This window comes from Mastomys coucha, unplaced genomic scaffold, assembly GCF_008632895.1.
Source record: "Mastomys coucha isolate ucsf_1 unplaced genomic scaffold, UCSF_Mcou_1 pScaffold6, whole genome shotgun sequence".
Classification (NCBI taxonomy): domain Eukaryota; kingdom Metazoa; phylum Chordata; class Mammalia; order Rodentia; family Muridae; genus Mastomys; species Mastomys coucha.
Window position 1 is genome coordinate 29,623,138 of NW_022196912.1, and position 22,244 is coordinate 29,645,381.

At 37.8% G+C, this 22,244-nt stretch overlaps 2 long non-coding RNA genes across 2 annotated transcripts in view; both read right to left on the reverse strand.

Annotated features, from left to right (window-relative positions):
• The window catches only part of LOC116080772, a 16,641-nt gene extending 16,299 nt beyond the window's left edge, over positions 1-342 (reverse strand). Inside the window, exon 1 of the long non-coding RNA XR_004114599.1 lies at positions 239-342. This is a non-coding gene — a long non-coding RNA (uncharacterized LOC116080772). The remainder of the gene's footprint in view (positions 1-238) is intronic.
• Positions 343-1,232: 890 nt separating this feature from the next.
• On the reverse strand, positions 1,233-11,449 carry LOC116081155. Its single transcript, XR_004114724.1, has 3 exons — positions 11,417-11,449; positions 7,313-7,421; positions 1,233-1,340 (listed from the first exon to the last, which is right to left on the reverse strand). It is a non-coding gene; the product is annotated as an uncharacterized LOC116081155 (long non-coding RNA).
• Between the last annotated feature and the right edge of the window lie 10,795 nt (positions 11,450-22,244).

Below are 22,244 nucleotides of genomic sequence, written 5' to 3' on the forward strand. Positions count from 1 at the left end.
CAAATTTAAAGTCTTTAGGAAAGAAAAAAAAAAAAGAGCCTTTAAAAACTTATCACCAGAGTGGATGGATGAGGAGAGAGAGCAGATGCCTCATGAATTTTGAGATGGTGGTGACCTGCCATGAGAGTATAAAATGTGAAATGGTATTTAAATAATGCTAATGGTGCTCTTGATAGGTGTCTGGCAGTGGCCTGGTCTCCAGAGTCAGGGTGGTAGGACCCCTGGGGATAGAACATACCTGAGGCATGAGGTTGGCAGCTGAGAACAGGTCCCCTCAGCTCTCACTTGGTGATCAGTTCCTGCAGTACAGGCCTGTGGGAACAAAGTGGACCTCATGGGAGAGAAGCTGCCCTCACCATGGTCACTCTGCTGAGGTGCAGCAGAAGAAGCCAGAGGTCTCATCAACCCCAGGAGAGCTCAGGAAGAGGCTGAAGCCTGAGGAAAATGAATGGCATCCTCGGTCCTCCTCATGCCTGATTGCTGATTTATACCCTTGCTCTGGGGCCCTTCCTGACTTTTCAGCAAATAGCCCTGATGAGCCTGCTCTTATCTAACGCAGCTCCAATCTTCTGGGGCTCTGCATTAGCATTTTTAGGATGTACTGTTCTGGCAAGAGACCTTCTATCTAGTAAGGCCAATTATCTCCTTAGATTCCTACTTCTATCTTTATTCATTAACTCCTGATTCCTCTCTCAGAAATGAGCTCATTTAGGCCGCTAGCCTCTTCTTTGAATGACTTTCCTCCTTCCTTGCAGACTAAATCCAGGATTTTTTTTTTTTGACTCAGCATTCCCTCTAGGCCTGCTCCCCTATCCCATGCTTCCTTCACCTCTGCCTTATAGTCAGTGGTGGCACCCCTACTGAAAAAATTAAGATGGCATTCAAAACTGCCCCTCCCTACCAATCCCAGGACAAGGTTTGATTTTCCTGTCCTCCAATAGTGCAAGAAATCCAACAATCCTTACAAAGATGATTCTGCGGTGTCCGTCATTACATGGACTAAATGCTTTGAAAAGCATGTGTGCATGCACACACATACACATGCACGATCATGGTCATGGCTATCTCTTATGAAGTTTTTTTAAAATATATACATTTTTGAGGTCTCATTACTAAACATATTTTTTAAATTTATTTTTATCTTTTTGTCCTGGTCATGCTGATGATTGAACCTAAGGCCTTTTTCATGATAGAAGAGTACTCAACCACTGTGCTGTATGCTCAGTCCTCTTTTAACTTCCTTTCGTTGTCTGTTCATTCATTTGCTTGTTTCCTTTGCAGCTCTTCCTCCTCCAAGTCTGATCAGCTTTTCATGTGATATCAGCTGCCTTGTTCTGGATCTGAATCAAGATAATATAGCCAATAAAATGCCCCCAGCACCACAAGTCAGAACTTTTATCAAGCTAAAAATAGGAAATCCTTGTCTATTACAGTTAGAATTCTTCCACACACAGGAGACTGGCCTGAAAAAATATGTAATAAAACTGGACAGATAGACAGGACAGTCAGACAGAGACAAACAGTGAGACTAGTAATGGGATCAGAGACTCCAGTTCCAGTGACTCTCCTTGCCTTCCTATAATTAGAATATTAGTCTCTTGTTTGATTGTGTGACCTTATTAGAGTCCTTCCAATAGAGTCACTTCTTATCCAAACTGTTCTCTTCACTTATGGCTGCTTATATCCAAGGACTTCTGAATATCAGAGAGAAAGATGCTTGAAACAATGAGCTCCCAAATATTAACAGCACTTATCTTAGGATTTTTTTTTCTTTGCTTATCTTCACTTACCACTGTTTTAAAATGAATCTGGAATATTTACATAATTTTATGAAAGTGTACTCTTTTTGTCACAGTGATTTGTCTACTGATTTGATTAAAATAGAAATACTGATCAAAGGAATAATGAATGCAATTGAAAGGAAATTCAGTAGATAAGAGCCACTTGACTAGAACTAGGTCAGGATCACATGTTTGTATGTTTTGTAAATATTTATTAAGTTCCAAGCACTACTAGGCTTTGTACATATAAGACTGAGCAAATGTGGACATGATATCTGCTGAGCTTGGAAGCTAAAGGGAATTTAATTAGACCAATAATCACCTTAGTAAATGTAAGGTTGCTACTGTAATTAATGTTATGAAGAGGAGAAATTTGTAAACAATGAGATATGACCTAAATGGGAAAGTCAGGAATACTGAATAAAGAAAGTACTAAGATCTGGAAATAAGCAAGAGATCTTTTTTTTTTGAAGACAAAAAAAGGAACATTCCTGGGTAATGGGGACTATATCACAGGCACATGTCAGTAGGGAATATGGGGCCCCTGGGACATTAAGAGAAATCTGGTATCTCAGAAGTGGCTGGAGCAAAGGAAAGACAGTAGGAGAAGAGCTGGAGATGCTGGAGTTATCGAACCAAGCAACAGATTTAGAATCAAGTCAGAATTTAACATTTTTCCTCAGGACGTGGAGAGGTCATTAGAGGACACATGCACTAACTTTGTATTTCTGTGTTCAAGATGAGCAGTGATAGATAGTCTTGCTTGTCAACCTGATGGGATTTGGAATCACCATGAAAACAAATCTGGAAGCATGTCTGTGAGAGATTACTTTAAAGTAGGTTAATTCAGGCAAGAAATTCAAATGTAGATTCTTTAAAGGCATTTATCTTACTCCACTTCCTGGTTGTAGGTAGAATAAAAATCTGACCACTCAATTCAAGATTGTACTACCATACCCTGATGGACCTTAGTAGACAGTGTCTCTTAGAACTAAAGCTAGAACAAACCATTCCATCTTCAATTGTTTTCATCAGGGATGTTGTCACAGCAGTGAGACAACTGATATAACAATAAAATGTGATTAGCATTGTATCTAATGAAAATCACTCTGAACATGGCATGGAGAATAGACTTTAGAAGATCTATTGAAGGTTCAGCTTAATTAATGACAGAAGTCCTTGGACTGGTCATCTTCTAGGTGAGAAATGACATCAGCCAGGTTAGAAATGACAGTAACATGCCCGAAATTGGTTGTCATGAACATGGAGAAGAGTTAGACATATATTTAAAGTGGCTAGTCATAGGTCTTCTTTCTGAAAATTAAATTTCTACCAGAGACAGAAATCCCTTTGTCATAGACAGAAAAATTTGAATCTATAAAAAGATAACATGGTTATACTTAATTGAGTTGCATTTTTGTTGAGTCCTATTTCTATCAGAAGTAATTAAAGGAAAGTTCACAACAGAGTGGGAAGTCAAACTGTGTACTAAAAAATGACTCAGGCCCTGTAGAAAAGGAAAAAATCTTCAATGCAATTAAGCAGTAAATAGAAGGCATTCTCAAAGTGGACAAGTTATTACATTTACTTAACAGGGGTGTTAAATAAAGAGATTAACAATATTTACAGAAAGTTGAGGCAATGGAGAAGAACCATAGAGCTGACATGTATACTACAACTGAGAAAGCATGCTATGTTGAGAAATATCGACCACTTTCCTTAACTCACTTCTCTTCCTCCTATCTGATTCCTATTTATGAGATGCATTGCTTCAACTAAGCTATACCCTCTAGGAATGAGAGCTTTTGATGTAATGTATACACATGAGATCTCCAAAGCACAAGGCAAGGAAGGACATTATCTATAGAAGAAATCCAAAGACAGTTCAGCTCATGTGCCCTTGAGCAGTATAAAAATATATCTAGGTTAACAAACATTCTGTTGGGGATTGGTTCTAATGCTTTTTTTTTTTTTAATTTAGCTCCCAAAATCACACAAGAATGTGCATGTCCAGACTTTGAAGGTCCCTGTCCCTGATTGGGTTTTGATTGGTCAATAAAGTTACTAACAGCCAATGGTTGGGCAGGGTTAGATTTCCAGGAGAAGGAACAAAATGAGGAAGAAAGGGCAGATCTCCATGAAGGAGAGGCAGAAAGATCGGACTTAAGAGCCCACTGACATGTAAGAGTCAGGGAAGGAGCCCCAGGGGTCATTCCCCTAATTGGGTTAGCAGAGATGAAATATAGATTTAGCAAATATTAACTCAGGAATATCAGAGAGTAGTGTGTTAGCCACTTGGAGGTCCAGGAGTGGCCCAGCCACTGAACGAGTAAGGCATATTAAAAGTAAGTCTGTGCATATGTGTCTTTCATTTGTAAATCCAGAGCTATTAAACATACCTGCCAAGAGCATAGAGCACCTTTTAAATATATACTGCTGTGACACTCACTAAATATGTCCATGGAATGGCTCAAGAATCTCAGTGGAGGGATTAGAAAGATAGCTCAACAGTTAAGGGTGCTTGCTGTTTTTTTTAAGGATCAGAGATCATGCTCCTAGCACCCATAACTGGCAGAATACCACTATCTGCAACTCCAAGGGATTCAAGACTCTCTTCTAGTTTCTCTGACCTTTGCTGGCCAACTACATACATGTATACATGTATATACTTGAGAGATAGACATACCTATTAAAAATAAAAAAATAATAAGTCTTCAAGAAAATGATATTAGTGGATACTACAGGAGGTTCAAGTCTCTAGTAGAACTATAGGAACTTGTAGTCAAGGGTCTGGAAGACTATATAGACTTTGAAAGTATTAAATAAAGATGCAAATGCGAACTCACACGACCAGGGAAGTACACAATGTGTTACTCACAGAGTTGTAAACAATAGCAGAGACATAGTCTGCTTGCTGGTCTAGCATTCACAGTTGAGAAACTTTATGGACTTGAATGACCATTAACTAAAATTTTTATTACAAAACAGGGTAGTATGCTAGGGATGTGGCTTACTTGTGAGGTACTACAATTAAGTAGTACTCCCCTAGTAAAAGGAGGCTCTGGGTTTGGTGTTCAAACTGTAGAACAGTGAGTGGAATCTTCTTGAGGTAGGGGCTGTATATCAGATATCCTGAATATCAGATATTTATATTATAATTCATAACAGTAGCAAAATTATAATTATGAGATAGAAATAAAATAATTTATAGACTTGGGTCACCACAACATGAGGAACAGTATTAAAGGGTCTTAGCATTAGGAAGATTAAGAATTACTGCTGTAGAAAAGGTGTGGTGGTACAGGAGCCAAGAGCCAAGAAGGATAAAAATATTTTGAGATTTGAAGAGCAAAGGGATAAGCACAACTTTACCAGGTAGGAAATGAATATCTGCAAAATGGAAAAGGAGAGAGAAAAGCAAATTATATTGCAGAAATATTATTTTGGAGTTATTACTAAGACCATGTAAGCAAGTAAAAATCAATTTGCTGGAAATGTTATTTTATTCATTGATTTGTTTTTCAAATTGAGCACTAGGTGTTGGGCACCCTACTCCTAGCACTGAGGAAAACACAGAGTGCAAGATAGATAAGGTCCCTGAGGTTATAGAGAAGATATTCCAGCCAGGCAAGAAGACTATAAATAAATATATACGTTAGGCAAACATCAAATGGTGAATCATTCAAAGAGGATTACTACTGGCTGATGCATGGGAGAATGATAATATGATAACTTGTAGGATTTTCAAAAAAAATCTCAACTCCAATGAGACATAAGTAGCGATAATGTTCTTGTGTTATATTATGAGGAGAATTCAATATTAAGGAAGGAATTCCAGACAGAGAAAGAAATAGAATCCATCGCCTAAAATGGGTGTTTTTCTCAAGTAATTTGCCTGAGAAAATAAATGAAGATCAAGGTAGCAAGAGTCTTGTGATGAAATCCACAGGAGGTGTGGACTCATTTGCTCTGGGTAAAGAAGAATAGTGCATTCTCAGGATTCTGTAAAGTAGTTGAAATGGCAGTGATATTTTACAATTAGGTATAGGAGAGATATTTACACCAGGAAAATAGAAAAATCCTATAAATTAGGGTTTCTTTCACTTTCCAGGCATCTCTCCCATTCTACCTCCATTCAGAATGCTTGCTGAACATTCATCAGAATGCCCCAGACTAAAGACAATATATTCATATGTGGATTATTAATTAGGGAGTGAGAAAAACTGAAGCTACTTGAGGGCCATTGGCATAGAGAGTCTTTTAAACCAGGGCAAAGGTTACATCATTCAAGAAGAGTACAAGAAAGGAGAAAATTGGGATATACAATAAGCTAAAGAAAACGGGTTAGGACCATCTCCCAAGAGACTGAGAAGTAACACTGGCTTGGAGAAAACCCCAAGCCTGGTGAATTTGATGCCTGGATGCCAGGCCACATGACAACTAAGGAAGAACAGCTCAGAGAAAATAGGACTGTGTTCTGTTGAATGTTACTTAGGACTCAAAAAAGAAGTCGTGTAAACTATCAACACAGGAATCACTAGAATTCTTTACAGTAAAGTTAATGAAATGCTGAGGACCAGCTAAAGACCTACTGGAAGAAATTAAAAAAAAAAAAAAAAGTATGTTCAAAGAAGCAGAAAAGAAGTAATAAAGAATGGTTGCAAAAGTGATGGGATCAAAAGGGGTGCTGTGTAGATGTATTAAATGGATGTTCATGTATGTGCAGGTGCTGATGTATAAGGGCATGTGTGTGCCTATGCAGATAGAGGCTCATGAACAAACTAGGTATCATTCTTTAGGTACTGTCCACCTTTATTATGAAGAGGTTCTCTCAAATACTTAAAGCAATACCAAATACAAATACAAATACAAATACAAATACAAATACAAATACAAATACAAAATACCAAGCAGGCAAGCTCCAGGGACCTGCCCATCTCTGCCTCTCATCATTGCTAGTATTACCCACCATTTTTTGTTTTCACATGAGTTGTGAGGATGGAACTCACATCCTCATAGTTGAGAGACAAACTTCTCACTGACTAAGCCTTTTTATTTATGAAGTAGCAAATATTCTATGTGTGTTTAAGACACCAATGTCAACAATCTTATTGAGAGAGGAACATCAGATAAAGTACACGGAAAGAATATAAAGGCTTTGGAAAAGCAGGAAGAAACAGAATCTCCAGCACAAGAGGAAGAGGATGTCAATTAACAGTACTCCCAAAAGGCCATACCACTTGTACTGCTCCAGTTTCTGACATCACTCTTGGAACATTTTTCTAACATCTCTTTCCTCTAGTGCAGTGCTTCTCAACCTTCCTAACGCTGAGACTCTTTAATACAGTTCCTCATATTGTGGGGAGCCCCAACCATGAAATTTATTTTGTTGCTACTTCATAACTGTAATCTTGCTACTGTTTTGATTTGTGATACAAATATCTGTCTTACCCAATGATTTCATTCACCTCCTGTAAAAGTTGTTAAACCTCCTCAAAGGAGAAAGGACCTTCCAGTTGAGAATTGCTCACCTGGTGGCCTCAATCTGAGTTAGAGCCTTTTCCAGCTTTGTTCTTATTACAAGTTCCAGCTGCCACCTCAATTTCAGACATGCAGGAAGACACTGAATATATGCTGAACCTGTGTTGAACAAGACGAAAACATTTTAACTTAAATCACAGTAAGACCATTAGCAGTTATTTGAACATTTGATTTAATCATAGTCAGTGTTGAGGAGCTAGACATAACTAGCAAAAAATAGATAATGTCAATGACACAATTTTTTTTCTTATTTTAAATTTGACTTAGATTGACAGAGAATAAGGTTGGGGCCAGATGGATGTGGGAGTTGGGGAAAGAGATAGCACTCTCTGCAAGTCACCAATCAAAAAGAATGATTGCCATCTTACATATAATCCTGTTTAATTCTTGACAGGAACTAATTGTACATGTAACCCTAACTTATCTACCAAAAGTATTTAGCTGAAATTCTTCAGTATGAATTTTAGTGTATCATTTCTATTACCTGAAAACATATTCCACTCTGGCCCTTGTTTGTGTCCTTGAGGCCAATGAAATTAATACCAGTCACATCTTCTAATGATAGCCTAATCTATCCCTCACATATTATGCAAGTTTCAATTTCTTTTCCCTGAAACAGATTCCATGTTCTTCTTTTGTTACCCAGAATTTCCATCTTTTGATTTCCAATTCAAATCAAACAACTACTCTAAGAAACCTTTCCAGTGCGGAAACATTACTTGCTTAAATACTATAGTCTATATTGTATGAGTGTGTTTGTGTGTGTGTATGTGTGTGTGTGTATGTGTGTGTATGTGTGTACACGTACATGTACACGGATGAGTATGTATGTGTATGTGCCTGTATGTGCAAGTATGCCTGTATATGTGAGCATGTACATGTGTGTGTGTCTGTGTGTGTGTGAGTGTGTGTGTGTGTGAGTGTGTGTGTGTGTGTGTGTGTTTGTATGCATGTGAAGCAAGAGAGAGTCAGTTATTATTTAGCAATTGTAAAGCAACACTTCATTGATTTGAGCTGGGAGAGAGGGAAAAAGGTATGGAAATGGAGAGAATAGAGAAGAAAGTGAATGAGGTGGAGTGGACAGATAACCTTTTGCTCAATAGACAAGACCTCAGAGCTAACATCTAACATTTCTTCTACCTTCAGCAGTATCCAAAGCAAGACAGAAGACTCTCAGTAACAAAGTTCCATTCAGATTGCCATAGCAAGACACCTCTGAGTATCTAAGTTATAATACTGTCTCTCTACTTCTAACAGCTTGACAGGCTATAAAATCTAAGTACCCATGGACTTAGAAAGCTGCTCTCTGCCTCAGCATTTTCTACCCCTATTTTTAGGAAGGCAGCAAATGAATTCCTTTGAGGTCTTATTGATGATGGTTTCTACCACATTCTTAAAGATTGGGTCCTTAAGACTTGATATTTTTCCCAGAGGAGCCACTCCCTCAAGACACTCTACTGAAAATTAAGCTGACACAGATAGCTTTTGAAATATGCAGCATTCAGACCATAACAAGAACAATATGGTCCGGGGAAACTTAGTTTTTACTATTGATGGAGCAAGTAATTCACACATCACCCACATTCTTCTTGTTAATAGGTTACTGACGCTCCTTATTTTCCCTGAAAATGATATATACATATTTTCTAAATTTTACTTTTCTAGATAGATTTTTGAAACAAGCATGACTATTGTATCCTGTCTAAAAAATAAAATGAAACAACACACTCTACACATAGGAATGCAGAGCAATGGAAACTTAGTGTGAGAACTAGAACCTTCTGAAAAATGCCCATAGATAAGTGGCCTTGAGGCACCCACCCTCTCTTTCCAGACTTTCTGCTTTCTAAAACTAACAGTTTTAATCACTAGTCCCTGAGTTCTTTCTGGATCTGTCAGGCCAAGAGACAAAGGTTGTAAATGAGGCCTGTTTCACCACTACTCTTTGATCAACACTCCAGGTCATACTCTTTCTTGATACCCTTCCCTTTTGGAACATAATTGAAATAATGTGGGTGACATATCTGCTTTTGTTCCCCAAGCAGAAGTGTAAGTCATCAACTCTCATCATTTAACCTTTCAACAAATAGCTCTGTTTGTTTCAGCCAGCAGCAGAAAAAATAATTATAATAAAATGTCTTAATATAAAGCCGAACAGAGAATAGGCAAGCCACTAAATTAGAAAATATCCATGTGCCCATATGGTATCTAGAAATCATATTCCCATTAGCAGACTAGCTTTTAGTTAGTAAAAATGGAAATCAATTTACCAAACATCATGTCCTGGTTGGAAGCAGAGTGGTTCTAATATCCAATCCAGTAACATCTTTCTTGTGGGGGGCAGTGTTAGAAGCTATCAGTGTGCCCCAAATATTATGTGGAGGCTGGGCTTTTCTGTTAGCCATAGCACATGCCCCTGGCAATCCTCACTGGCGCCTGCCTTGGCAACAGAAATTGCCTGCCTCTTCCTATTTGTCTCTTTGCTCCTATAGGCATAATGTGAGTATTTGTTATACTAAAGGGTTTGCTTCGCTCACTTGGTATTAGACTTAGAGATCAGACATGAAATAATTATTCAGCCTGGAGCAGCTTTTCTCTCAAGCTTCCATTCCTAAGCCAGCAGCCAGTTTCTGCTGGGATCTGCATTATATGAAGAAAAGCCACTCACAGCCCTACTGGAGTCTGTGTTGATTGAGAGCAAACCATTAAACCCTTAATTTGTGCTACCTTGAAACTAAAAAGAAATTCTCCAGTTTTGGTCTGAATGACTGGGTCCCATGAATGCAGCAAATGCCTCTTCTATTAGTATCTGTGAGAGTCCATTTATAATGTGCCCCTCTGGTGGTGCTGACTTTCATCTATGACCTCAAAAGTTACACACTCAAACTAAATTGTATCTATTTGTTGAATGACTCACTGTATTTCAAGAAGGCCAAGTATACTGCCTTTGGGGATCTCAATGTCAGTGTCATGTATGACATTTCTCCTCTCTTTACTAATTGCTGCTTTTAAGACTTCCTTAGAAAGTGGGGCTTGAGAGAAAGCTCATTGGTTAACAGCCGAGACCTCTCTTGCAGAAAACCTGAATTCAGGTCCCAGAAGCTATGTCAAATGACTCACGGCTACTTGTACTCCAGCCCCAAGAAAATCTGATTCCTCTAGTCTCTGTGAGCATACAAGTGCACACACACACACACACATACACACACATACATGTGTACATGCACAGGTACACATGAACACGTGGGCAGAAGCACACATGCACACATATGTAGATACTCAAACTCCTATACACACATACAATTTAAAAAATAAAATAAATCATTTTTAAAAACTTGCCAAAAATGAAATTCAAAATTCACTTTTCCTGAACTGATTTGCAGTTGCTGAGAAAGCCACATGTCATATTTTCTATTTATGAAAATATCTTTCATGTCTTTCATGTACATATCAGGCCTCAGTCTAAAGACTGTGTTTTTGTCTATCCAGGCCAAATGACTCCTGCAGTCTATTTAACATCTGAAGATGTAGATAGCCACAGATAATCATTTTCAAACATTCCTCCAATATGTAATTAGCAGCCAGTAGCTAGACCCAGAGATAAATGGTATTTGCCTTTCTAGAGACCACAGTAGCATGAGAAAGTAAACATTAACAGACATAAGTGGTATAAAATACAGGACTGCAGGAGGCAAAGAAAGGAGTGAAATAAACACATGACATATCACTTGTTTTAAAAGAGGAAGTCTATCCTGGGATGACTTTCCACAATCTCGTATTGTCTTCTTTGCTCTTTCTGTAGATTTGGGATGTCATTATTGAATCAATGGTACTCAAGAAACACATCCCATTCTAATATACTAGGCAGCACGTCATGGCATGTGTGTTAGATGACCCCTCCACCACAAAAGTCTCTCAAGTTGAAGGCTTAGTCCCCAGCTGCCCACATGATGGAAGGCTCACAGAAAATTTAGGAAGTGATACAGCTGAAGAAAGGTCACAGGGGTATGCATTCAAAATGATCTTGGTATTATCCCTCTATCTAAACCTTTTCTAGTTTTGCCTTCCTGGCCACCATAGGTAAGCAGATTTACCTGATCCTTGACATAAGGAGTCCACATCATTACATAATACTGGAAACAGCAGAGCCAAATGTGATGGACCAAGGCCTCTGAATATGTGAGCAAAACCATGTCTTCCGTCCTCAACTTCTTTTCTTCCTGTTATTCTGTCACAGAGACAGAAAGGTGAATAAACTTTATACAATGAATACATTTTATCTAGTTTATTTACACATACACACTACAGACAGAGAGACTTAGTTGGTGAATGAAGTAAAATAAATGAAAAAGAAACCTCACTCCTAATGAGTTTATATTATATATGAGAAAAACTATATACAAAGCACTTTGTGGGATATGATATAAATGGCCAGAGTTAAGAGGGATAGAATGTTCGATAAAATTTGCTTTATCTTTAGGAAAGTCAGAAAAGGCTTCATTGAAAAAAAAGCCATTAACTTGCCAACAAGGCTATTTCCTGTATCCTTCTCATGTTTTGCAGGCCCTGAGCATATAAGACAAAACCAACCAAAAACAATTGTTAGACAAAAACAGAAGCAAGGGCCTTCACTCAGGCTTTGATCCTGAACAACAACAACAACAAAAAAAAAACTCCTAAGGACAACTGAGAATATATACACTCTATAGGACCAAATCAGTAATGGCGTCTATTACAGGTTTCATAGTCAAACTCCCAAAATTCATGCCATAGCTCTTCCACTTACGACTGACATGGCTTTAGACATGTTCTTGTTTAGTCACTTTGCTACTATGTCTAACATCTCATCTATACAAAAACATTGCCATAATTACTCTGTAATCCTTTTTTCAATTTAAATGAAATGATATTTAAAACTTTGAACAGTTATTTGCTTATATTGAGTCTCAATTTTTTAAATCTTTTTCCTAATATAGTTTATACTCCAACCAAGGCCCTTTCCTCATCTTCCAAGTTAGGAGAGCTACCATCTTCCAAGTCACCATCCAAGAGAGCTGTAGTCACGTGAAAGATGGGGATCCAGTGAAATGAGGCAACCTTACTAGCCAACATGTGTTGCTATAAAGAGATACCAAGACTCAGCTCTAAGCCACTATGATTGCTAAGAAAGCAGATATACTATAAAAATGCAGTAGTTGTGATTTCATAAAATGCTGTTTGTTTCATGTCAACATGATAGATACCATGATTGGAAGCTGTCTTTTTCCCATAAAGTCACAAGAGTAAGAAAGATGGGGAGTTCTCCAGTCCAACTACTTGCCTTTATGTCTTTGTCCACCTTGATTTTTTGTTAATGCTATGGTCTTTACTTTTACTCTTCCTTCCTCTAAAATGAGTTTCCAATGGGCTTCAATGTACCGAGTAATAGAGAAGATGCTAAGTTTTGCTTTTGTAGTATGTCTGGCATGTTCTATTTCACAGGTCTTAAGATGCTCCTCAAAATAGCTAAGTTCCTTTTTCTAACTCATGTCCAGGTTGTATATAAACCACATTATGCATGTAAAGGGGCAAAAGAACTAGTTTGTTCTGAAATTCTCCAAACAAGGGCAGTGGATGCAACATAGAGAGGATAAGGGTTAATATGGATGTACAAAGAATTAAACTCTGTGAAGAAGATGAAAAATAAAAACAACTGAATGACAGAGATATAAATAAAAGATAGAAAAAGAGAAGAAGAGGGGAGAAAGAGAGGGAGAAGAAAGAGAATATGAATCAAATTTCTAGGCACAGTTGAGTAAGGCCTGTTCACAAAATGAATCTGGGGCTGTTTAGAAAACCAATATCTTTGATATTTCTTTCATTGGAGGTCAAGTCATGGGGATCAGCTTTCTACGCTAGTTCTTGGACCTAATTTGTTGCAACTTTAATCTCAGTGGAACAGACATACGAAAAAAGGACAGCTTTGTCTACTGTCCTAGGGACTGAACATCATGTATGGTAATATCAAGGAGGCTCAGGGAGCTTCCCAGGCAGACATGACTCCTTGTTGCCCAGGTTCATGCTGTGTGTGTCTTCATATGCTCTGCAAATACAGATACCAGCACTGCCCACACCTTGCCTTTAAGATGCTCAAGATGGGAGAAGAGGGCCAAATAAGAACAAAGGTAACTTAGAACACTGAGCCTGTTCAAATCCTAGCACTAGAACTGAAGTGTATGAGCCCAGAATGTTTAACTTCTTTGAATCTCAGTTTTATAGGTGAAGGGAAGAAAACAAATGGTGGTAGCAACTGCCCAGAGTTATAGTATGGAGAAAATACTAGTATGTCATATATAAAATACCAAGTCACATTCTGCATACAATACTAGAGTGAATGACTCTCATAAGGTGACCAAAATCTGGTATCTAGATCCATTTCTGTGGTTCATTTAATAGTTTCCTTATGATACTTGAGAGAGGGAGAGAGGGAGAGAAGGAGAGAGAGAGAGAGAGAGAGAGAGAGAGAGAGAGAGAGAGAGAGACAGAGACAGAGACAGAGACAGAGACAGAGACAGAGAACCCTGGAAGAAGAATATCCTTTCTAAATGTTTCCTGATTTATTCTATGTCTCTGGTTGTACAAAATAGTAGTGTGCATGGAAACCAGAGAAATAATACTTTGTACATCATCAACAAAACCCCTCCACCTGGCACATGGTTGCTGTGAAGGTAGAAGCAGGGAGATACAAGTCTCTGCCAGTGACTTATATCTACCTGCAACTTAGCTTTGAATTGCTCAAGTGGATGAATACTTTGAAGAATATGCTCTTCAAAGCTTACATTTTAGCAAAAAATGCCTCAGGATTAGAGACAATAGAAGACACAGCCAGGTATCTAACTGCTCTACTCTCTCTTTTAGAGGGTGTTGATAGGTAACACAGGATTATCCTACAAGAAATAAATGTCCTTGCTCTCAATACTGAACAACTGAGGACTTGAGACCCCATGTTTGTGATAGAAGACAGATACCTTCCAACAAGTAGTAGATATTTACCCTCACCTTCCTTTCATTTGTTCCCTTCTGCCTGGAACTTCATTTTAAGTGATGGCACCAACACCTTCAATCCAGGTAAGTAGAGTCCCTGAAAAGAACTGCTGCACTATCTCAACCTAAACACCAAAGATATCATTTTTGGAGTATGTTTTATGCAACATGTTTCAACAGAAATCACCTTATTTTGGAAGTCAGAATACCAAAGGTTCATCATGGCCACCTCTACAGTTCGTTTCTTGATGATTTCCTCTGACACCTCTTTTCAGCTTTCTAGGATAAATGAGTCATCCTTTAAGGGAGATGAAGATAAATAACCCAAATGATTTCCAGCTCCATGGTTCTCTGATCAAGTGAGGCTGCAATGACCTCAACTAAAGCAGAAAGCAGAAAGACGTATTAGTAGACTCCAATATTGTGTTTAAAGCTATTTCACATCCAGAGATCATTGGCTGGCAACTTAACTCTATGGCAAATATGTGCTATTTGACAATTGAAGGCAATTACTCATAAAACTACACAATTACCAAAAGAAAAGAAAAGAGACACTCACAATAAATCTATATGCTTTAAGAGTATTCACTTTTGCTAGAAAAAATGAATCAAAATTATTTTTCCATTGCCCTCTGTCATAAACTAATAACTTAATTATGGGAATAAATCTTAACAAAATTTTTATGACAAGTTGAGTACTGGAACTACAAACTTCTGACATATTTAACTTTTAGCTAATTCAGAATGGTCCCTAGTAAAGTATTCCTTCTACTTTTCTGCAGAAAGAACTCCATATCTAGGACTCTGTGCACTGACTAGTTTATACTGGTGAGCTAATGTAACTATTAGTCAACCCATTCCCAGACAGATGCTGAACTCCAAATTCATTATCAATCTAGGTAACACAGAGTGATCCCAGTTTCATTAAAACTATACACATCAGGTTTAAAATTATGCATAAAAGGGGTACTGAAAACATGAAAATCTTGAAAGACCTGAGGGGAAGAGTTATACACATCTCTATTCTTTGAACCATTATTCAGTGGAATTTTACACATTGCTATTAACTATATACCATGCATTATTTTTAAATGGGCATTTGACTCCTCACAGATATGTATCATTAAGGCATCAGCGTAGATCAGGGCAATCTGGAACTGCACATCAGTGTGACAATAGATGATTATGAAACAGATTCATATTTTAAATTTGATTCTTTGTTCTCAGCACTTTATTGGGAAAAGAGGAAATCTTAAGTTCTTAAGCAAAGAATATATAGTCAGTGAATGACGGATGGAATGCTGCCATCTCTTGGTAATCTAGTACAGAAGAAAATAGTTTTTGAGAAACAAAGAAAAGTGATTTTGCATCTTTATTGGCTGAAGGCAATACAGTTAAGAAGCATAATTCTGCTCTTCTGGTGTCAGAACAATCTGTAATTGCTGTTATTATTTTTAGCATTTAATGCTTACAGTGCATATTGAAGCTATTCACTGACAATAATACCATATTAAAAAGAATCCATCACATGGTTTCCTGGCTTAGCTTTCACATAGAAATATCTAAATTAGATTAGCCCAGCATCTCTGTTCCTGAGATCTGTACTGAACACTCTTCAGTGATTTCACAAGCTCTATGTAACCCTACATTGGGCATTGTATCAATGATTTCTCCTCCAAGATGCCCATTGGGCAAAGAAAAAGGTAAATGCCTGGTTTCTCCAATTGACTTTGGTAAGACTAATGAAATCTGAAGTTCATTATGTTACTCTGCCACATAGACGGCCCATAACTTTTACCTATACTGTCATATTTCCTGGGTTTTCTCATTGTCAATGGAAAGACAACAACCTCTAATTTACCTAACTCATATTGTCATCATGGGCATCTGATAAGATTTTAGAGGTGAAAATATTTTTCAAGAAGCAAAGTATTGTCTTTTGGTCAAGGATTATCACAGAAGAAGTAGAATTATTCTTTTTCCAGAGAAACTTTGTTAATAACACTAAAAGAAAAAAATAGAAATTGTACTCTTAGCTTTATTATTGATTGATATTTTCTGCAGAGTTGAATATTGGATGAAACCAATTAAATAAATATAAATAAGTCTTGAGTGTCGCATATGGGCCGTTAGTATCCAGTAGCCCTCCATGGCAATACTGTCCTAGCATGGCATCACTGATGGTCTGGCAGCATAATTTGGACCATATAACAGCACATTCAGAATAGACAAGAGCTAAACAGAATCATTCTACCTCCTTGACACTCCCTTATACCAACAATACATTTTCACAGTGTCTGTTGCCCTTTTAGGAGCCCTAAAACTTGGAATACTATGTGCTTATGGCTATACTTGGGAAGCAGAGAAAAACTCTGTACCCAAGGGGGCATTTGTTCATAAGTAACTACTTTATATATGAACTAAAGTGCACTGGTAACCAGTAAACATATGATATTCTAGTTTTCAAAGAGTCAGAGGAGTGAGTGAAGATAAAATATTAAGTGTAATCAACATCTTGGGAAATAATACCCATTTTGAGATGAGGAATTTTGAGAAAGAGATTAAGATTATGAATTAGTATGTCATTTGTAGTTTCCTAAAATCTAAAAATAGAGTGACTAGAAATATGTTAGTCATCATTGTTTTAGGATAGTAAGAGTGCTGAGGGGGCAGTGGATGAGGGATATTCTAAGTTCCATATAAACCAAAGCAATAGAGAGAGCTTCTCTCTCTCTTTCTCTCTCTCTCTCTCTCTCTCCCTCTCTCTTTGTTTTCCAAGACAAGGTTTCTCTGTGTACCCCTTGCTGTCCTGGAACTCATTCTGTAGATCACGCTGGCCTCGAACTCAGAAATCCACCTGCCTCTGCCTCCCAAGTGCTGGGATTAAAGGCATGCACCACCACTGCCTGGCTGAGAGCTACTCTCTTTATGGCCATTGGGAACCTGGTTTCCACCAGGAAACATGTGATAATAACAACTATACCAAGCTCACTGTAATCAGTATGGTCATGTTTGTTATGCATCATGTCAAGTTGTTAGGTTGTCACTTCAGAGGATCATGATTATTCTTCTGAGGATGCAACCTAACTAAGGCTACTTGGGGGATGAGAAGTGGAGGTGTGTATATAAACAATGAAGGAAGTTGGACAGCATTGAGCTGAGAAAGAGAACTTTCACAAGATAGACCACTATGATTCAGAGATTGAGAGATCTTCATTGTCAAAGATATTGAGTGCTGGTTCTTAAGTTAGAACCAATCCCTTCAGAAGAGTCACAAATAAATACCTTCTTAATCCCAATCAATCCAGAAACAGCAACCACAACTTTTGAAGGAGACTCTTCCCTACTATAATGGGCTGTTCTAGGCATAAATGAGCTTCCCACTAGAAGATTTGTTTCAGAAGAAAATAGAAAAATTCTGTAGGGCCAATATCAGGAGTCAAGCCAGAGGTTCATTCTTGTAGTTAAAGAACTGCCTATATGAGATGATAGCTTTCACCATTGCATGGTACATTGAAGCTAGAAATACAGTCCTTTTAAATTACATAATTTCAAGAACTGGATATAGTGGCGCATAACATTAATTCCAGTATAGAGATCCACCTACCTCTCCTTCCCAAGTGCTGGGTCTACATAGTGAGTTCCAGGATAGTCAGAGTTACATAGTAAGAACTGGTTTGAAATTTAAAAAACTTTACATAGTATCAGAGAATTATATTTAGGGGATAGATAAGAAGGAACCAGAAACTAGAGAAGCAGAGTAATTGGCAGTAAAATAAAACAAAATAAAATAAAATAAAATAAAGTAAATTTACAGATGTCCTGGATCCACATTTATGAGTCAGAGTGACTATTGGGCCAGTATTTCTCTACCAGCTTTATTAAGCCAAATTGACCTTGGTGCCACATGCAATCTTTAGGAAGAAAGGTTACCTTACATATAATCACTAAGTTCAATCCTTCATCAAGGTGAGTTTGTCTTATATTTAGATAAAATGATTATAAGTGTTTGCTCTGGAGATTGTAACATCCTCTGTACCTGCTCTCCTGCCTCGTACATAATTAACCTGCCAACCCACCCTGCAGTAATAAGTGTGACAGACAAGAAATATATTAGAAAGGAACTTGTGTGTGGTGTGCTTTCAAGCCCTCCTTTATCCTTTAACTATCTTTGCTTTTAATTAGCACTTGGGTAACAGCATACCTTAATGAATTACCATATTACTGTTATCAATAAAAATTATTTTGGGTCTAAAGTAGTCATTAAGATGAAATGTGTAAGATCTGTTCTGAGGAGTTTGTGGGGGGAGAGCAGTGGGGCACCAGGTCCTATTTTCTATACTAATCTTAAAAGATCTAGAAACTCATTTTATAAAACATAAACAATGGGATCCATAGAAAATCAAGGAAAGAAAATAAATATATACATGTTAAGAGAATAAAACCATGCAGTGATGAAGAAGGTATTGTTAAAGGTAAAATATTTATAAAAATATGCCTCTATTGAAGAATATTCTATAGACATATTCTATAAAAATATGTCTCTAGAACCTAAGCAAGGTAATGAAGAAGGCTAATTGAATCCCTTAGTAAGGAATAGGGTGTTCTAAAAAAGAAAGGATGATACGTGCTAAATGCTGCAGGGGAAAATGGAAGGAGTGGATCTAAAGTATTTGACCTGTTAGGTGGCAGTAGAGAAAAAAGGAGAAAAAACTGAGTCATAGACTTCAAAGTGACCTGTAAGCTCATGAATTGCTCATAGCCTGTGTTTAAAGACGTTAGGTATGAAGTTGAAGCTAGACAAAAGAGAATGAAGAAAAGCCTGTTTAGGAAGCCACATGTTAATGTCTCTTCTCTTGAATAAGCTGGGGAAAGGCTATCCACATTCTGTTATTTGGTGGCAGGTAGAAATGTCCCCTGGGAGTAGGGTGAAAACTGGACAAAATTGAGAGCAAATATGCTATTCTCTTCCCCCATCAACCCCCAAGGCCAGAATTGTGGCTCAAGGAGAAAAAATGCAGTTAAAGGGAAAAAGGCTTAAAAGTCTAATGAGTCCCACCCATAATAAAAGTTTCCATCACAAATAGAATGACTTATCAATGTTTTACTATCACCTCCTTATATGATAAGGCGATAAAATAATATGAGCATGATGCTAATCAAATGGCAAAGTACAAAACACAAATATTAAAGTGTATTTTAATATAATACCCTTTCAATTTATTAAGGCATATAAGATAAAGCAATAATTTTAATATTGTAATATTTGGTTCATAGTATGTAGCACTATGTGGTAAAGTTGAAAATGAAGCAATATCAAAGCTAGAAAACTGTTTCTATTTTACTGGAATTAAATGAAAAAAATCTCTTCTCACATTGTTAATGAAATAAGAGAAAAGATCTTTTCCACTGGACAATCACACAGCTGCAAGGATAAGGAATATTTGGAAATAAACACAGACTACCAAAAGTAAAAACTCCAAGTGGTGGAAAACTTTCTGCTCTCTACCTGAAAGTGAAGTGAAAAAGAGAGATGAGAGGAGAAGTGAAAACTTTTAAAAATGTCTTATTAATACCTTGGAAATTAAATATAAAACATAACTCAGAAAACATTAGTTAGCAATAATTTCCTGAGCTTTCCAAATGAAAACTGACTTTAGGGTCTGTAAAAATAAAACAAATAAAATACTCCATAACGTTCAACACAATATTGCTTGAAAACATTTGGTTGGAACACAAATCTAAATTCAGCAGGAATTAAAGAAACAGTGAGCAAGATGCTTCAAAAGGTGAGCATTTCAAAAACGTCATCTCAACACTAGTGTTTGAGCTCAGAGCACAGAGGTTTTTTCCCCCTAGAAGTCTTTTTTTTTTTTTAAATTTTACATTTAGATTATCACAAGAGAGATTAGATATTACTGTGACATTTTTGAATGAAGTATAAATTTTTTAATAAATTTTCTTCCACATTCACTTTCCACCTTAGTTTAGACTAGGAGTTCTAAACCTATGGGTCATGGCTGCCTTGGGGATCAAATGAACCTTTCCCAGAGGTTGCCTAAGAGCACCGCAAAACACAGATATTTACATTAGAATTCATAACAGAAGCAAAATTACAGTTATGAAGGAGTAACAAAAATAATTTTATGGTTGGGGGTCACCACAACACAAAGAACTATATTAAAGGGTCATGTCATTTGGAAGGTTGAGAACCACTGGTTTTAAATGTTCTATTTAACCAAACTGTCACTTACATAGAAGGTACAGTGAAAGTGTCTATGGTCATCAGAGAAGATTCACCTATCCTGCCCCTTTCCCTAAGGATGTAACAACAGGATTTTATACTGAACTGCAGAAGTGAGCAGTAAATGAAAAGACATGGGATCTGGATCCTGATACCTACAGAAAACCCCATTGCATAATAGGTCATAGAAACAAATAATCCAAGAGTGAACAATTCTAACAGATGAAAGGAGAACCTAATATTTTTTCTAAAACTAATATGATTAATAATGAATTGTGTTTGTGGATTGGAAAGATGTGCAGCAGTGAAGATCACTTGCTGCTCTGGCCAAGGACCTAGTTTAAGTTCCCAGCACCTACAAGGTAGCTCACAACTACCTATAACTCCAATTCCATGGAATTCAATGACCCTTTCTGGCCTCTTTGGTCATCTACATGGTACACAGACATAAATGCAGGCAGAACACCCAAACATTTAAAAATTATAAATCTTTTTCTAGTGAGCAAATGTTTTAATCAAACATTGAGAGAAAAACACTTTGGAAAGCATACAGGAAAAGGTAGTAGAGGACCTCCATGGTTGGCAGATCTGGAGCCTTGCCTGCGGGAAGAGCAGCAGCATTGTAGTGGTCTTTGAGAGTACCATCGGCTGGTGTCCATCGCCAACCTTCAGGGAACTGGGATATGGGGACAACAAGCCCAAGTCTTCTACTGAAGATCAGGAGGTGGAGACTTTGGATAGCATCATCTCCAAACAGGTGGCCATGGGAAATTCACATTCTTGGTGACAGCGTGAGATGAGAGCGAGGCTGAAGAGAAGCTGCAAAGGCTGCCTGAGTAGACCTTACATACCCTCTTGTCCTCTACTGGGTACATGGTAGACTCTCCAGAGGTATTGGTGATCCGACAGAAAAACAGACCACCCACATCATTGATAGCGAAGGAGCAAGTATGGCCGGCATAGATCTGGGCTGTGCCATGCCCCAGGAAGTCGAACAGCTTCACCAGAAAAGGTACCAGCTCATCCTTTTACTTGGCATGGCCCAGCTGCTCATAGCCACCAAAGCCCCACGCTTCTGAGAGTCTAGGACCAGTGTGTTGTTAGCGCCACGGGCTATATCTTGACCAACCACATTCGGGACAGGCAAGATCTGCCCATCCTTGGTCTTCTCGACGGAGATGACCACTCCCCAGGCACCAGCTCACAATCATATTCTATCCTCTGTGCCAGGGCAATGAACTTTCCATCTGAGTTTTGTCCCAGCTGGCCATATTCAGTGCACCCAAGTCTTTTTATGGATATCTTTTACATATAAAATACATAGCAATTGAAATTTGTGGATGATTAGGGGTAATTCTTGGAACAAAAAGCATACAAAAAGAAAAAAAAGATTATTACTAGTTCTCAGAAAATCAAGATAACGGATAGCAAAGAATGAGTGAAGATGAAATGAAATGTATATATGTCTCTGTATGTGTGTATGCCTGTGTCTGTGTTTGTGTCTGTCTCTGTGTGAGTCTGTGTGTGCATGTGAGTCTCTGTGTGTGCATGTGTGTCTGTGTGTGTGTCTGCATGTGTCTCTGTGTGTGTATGTGTCTGTGTGTGTGACTGAATGTGTCTCTGTGTGTCTGTGTCTGTCAGTGTACTTATGTCTG